Source organism: Coffea arabica, chromosome 8c, assembly GCF_036785885.1.
Source record: "Coffea arabica cultivar ET-39 chromosome 8c, Coffea Arabica ET-39 HiFi, whole genome shotgun sequence".
Lineage (NCBI taxonomy): Eukaryota > Viridiplantae > Streptophyta > Magnoliopsida > Gentianales > Rubiaceae > Coffea > Coffea arabica.
The window spans coordinates 27,658,683-27,661,853 of NC_092325.1; the positions used below are offsets into that span (position 1 = coordinate 27,658,683).

General features: G+C 41.3%; 1 non-coding gene across 1 annotated transcript; it reads left to right on the forward strand.

Annotated features, from left to right (window-relative positions):
• The first annotated feature begins 2,643 nt into the window (after positions 1-2,643).
• Positions 2,644-2,750, forward strand: LOC113707521 (small nucleolar RNA R71). Its single transcript, XR_003452249.1, has one exon. It is a non-coding gene; the product is annotated as a small nucleolar RNA R71 (small nucleolar RNA).
• Positions 2,751-3,171: the final 421 nt, after the last annotated feature.

A 3,171-nucleotide genomic window follows, 5' to 3' on the forward strand; every position in this document is an offset into this window, starting at 1 on the left:
GGATATTTAGCAATTCTGGCTATTAAAAATTTGAAACAATTTCCCTAAGAATTGTCCTTGCCTTGTTCTAAATAGCCACTAGCCTCTAGCTCATTCAATTGCTTCTGAGAAGTTCAACTCCACTCTTAAAAGTTTGCCAAATGTAGGGTATGTATATAATTTTTTTTCCAATTTTGTAAAAGAAAAAAGCCAAAAAAAGAAATTTCTTGAAAATAAGAATCTATCAAAAGGAAAAAAAAATAAGGTTAGAGTTTTGATTTACTTAAGCAAGGTTTTATGGTCCTCTCATTCATTTTACTTGTTTAATTTGTGAAAATATAGTGGAGAGGCTTTTTGCTATTTTTCTTTGGGGCACTGTTGGGGGTGATCCCAAGCGCCATTGGATTTCTTGGAAGGAGCTTTGCGCTGCTAATGAGGAGGGTGGGGTAGGCTTCCGCTGCATGCTATATATGGTGAAAGCTTTCTCAGTGAAGATGTGGTGGTGGATTCAAAACTCATCTCTCTGGGCTAATTTTATGATGGCTAAGTACGCTTCCAATGCTCATCCGAGTATGGTGGGTACGTCAGTGGGGGCTTCAACCACGTGGCATAAGATGCTTTAGGTGCGGGAATTGGCTGAGCAACACATCACCTTTGTGGTTCATTCGGGGAGTTCGAATTTCTGGTTTGATAACTGGTTAGAGTCAGAGCCTTTGTCAGTGCGGTTAGCCAATGTTTCGGATCACAGGGTCTCAGATTTTTTCATAGAGGGCAGATGGATTTTTTCTTCCCGCTCCTTAAGGTCATCGCACTTACGTTTTTAGGGTTCAATTCAGGTTGAGATGGCAATTTGCCCTGGATTTGGAATTCTAGGCAGTTAATTGCTATCGCCATTTGACTCATTTGACTTTGCATTGCTTGCATCTGTCCCAGTTGATTCCTCATACTTTGTAGGTCAGAATCTGCCTTTTGTTGATTAGCAATTAATTGCTTCATCATTTTCACCATGGACGGACTTGAGTTTGAAGGGGGTGGTGGCGGGCGAGGCTGATACTGCTATTGATGCATGTTGACCTTAGTTGATCAGTCCTTGGTTTTGATGATTAACAAACCAAAATGTAAATTTGGACTAATGTTTTTATGTGAGAAATTTGTTAGAACAGGTCTTTGATTCAAAAGAGAATCGAAAAGATTTGAATCAAAGAGAAGTTAAGAAATATGAAGGTTCGGACGTAGAGGATCGGACGCTCGATAGAGGATCGGTCGTCCAACTGACGACGATACTCTTTGGACGCTTGGATCGGACGCTCATTCATTGCTTCGGCCGTCCGACACAAAAAGAATGAACGTTGAACATTCTGATTTCTATCGGACGCAGGGTTCGGACGTAGGGTTCGGACGTCCGATAGGTGGTTCGGACGCAGGGTTCGGACGCAGAACAAATGGTTCGGACGTCCGATAGGTGGTTCGGACGCATGGTTCGGACGCATAGCAAATGGTTCGGACGTCCGACAGGCCAACGGCTAGTTTCGACAGCATTTAATATTTGACCGTTGGAGAGCCTTTTGGAGCCATTTCTCACCTTCTATAAATACCCCAAAGCACAAGAAGACACGGACTTTTGGCCAATACTAAATACAAGCTTACAAGTGAGATCTTTGAGTAGAAAGATTCTTTGTTGGTTGTATAAGGGGTTGGGAAAGTTGGGTTGTGAGGTTGCTCAAGTGAAGGTTACTCTCTAGGAGGAATAAAACCTTGGTGAAGGTGAACCTATCACTTGGAGTGGTAAAACCTTGATAAAGGTTGCCTCACTTGTATAAAGTAGTTCTTAATTGAAAGGGTAAACTTTCAATTGTAGCTAGTTGAGGGTTTACTTGGAGAGTAGTAAAATTCCTTTGCTCAACCAAAGTATGTTTGGGGTGAGGAAGGAGTGAGTCTTCACTTGTACAAGTTGGTTAGCACTACCATCACTTGAAGAAACTATTTGGTGGATTCAACTCCAAGTTTGGAAGAAGCTTGGGAGTTTGATTGGTTTGAATTTCTTTTACTTTATTGTTACTCTATTTTTGTGCTTTAAAATTGCTTATACTCTTTGTCATTGTATTTACTTGACTACTTTTCTGGTTGAGTATTTTGGTTGTATTTGGTTGCTTCGGGGCTTTCAATGCACTTGCGTCTATTGGTGCAAAATTGGGCTGCCTATTTCCTCCATAGCCGAGGTTAGGATAGTCCTTCCAACCAGGATTATAGGTATTCGAATATGGGTCATATTGCTTTCTTGGCGCAGGCGCATGGCCAGCCATATTCACTTGTTCCGCACTTTCTTCTTGAATCATTGGGCACATCTCTGTAGAATGACCCACAGCAGTGCAAATCCCACATACCTTGGCTTGTAATGCATTTCCTACAGCCAGTTGCCTAACAAAAGATGTTAACTCAGTCAACTGCTACTAGATAGGAGATGTCCCTACCTCATTCACTTTGCATGTTAAGACATCCTCCCTCGTACCAAACTGCTCTGAATTCTCGGCCATTCCTTCAATTAGCTCCCACGCTTCTCGAGGAGTCTTGTTCACCAATGCCTCTCCACTAGTAGCATCAATTATATTCCTGTCTCTGAAGAGTAGCTCCTCGTAAAAATATTGTATGAGCAATTACTCACTTATTTGGTGTTGAGGGCACTTGATGCACAACTTCTTGAATCACTTCTAGTAATCATAAAGCGATTCCCCTGAATGCTGTTTAATGCCGCATATCTCCTTCCTTAGACTTGTAGCTCGAGACACAGGAAAATATTTGTCTAAAAATTTTTTCTTCAGCTAGTCCAACATGGTGATGCGACGTGGTGGTAGGTAGTACAGTCAGTCTTTTGTAGAGTTCTTCAAGGAGAAGAAGAATGTCCTCATTTTTATCTGTTCTTCTATAATCCCCGGGGATTTCATGCTATTGCAAACGACATCAAACTCTTGCAAGTGCTTGTAAGACTCCTCACCTGGTAAACCATGGAAAGATAGTAAGAAATGAATTAGACCAGACTTTAACTCAAACGATATGTTATCATTTAAATGAGGAAAAGTAATGCATAAGGGTTGTTGATTTAAATCAGGTGCCGCCAACTTCCTTAGTGATCGTGCATTAGCTATAGTCACTTCTTCTATATCCGAGTCACTCGAAGTATCAGCAAATGGACTT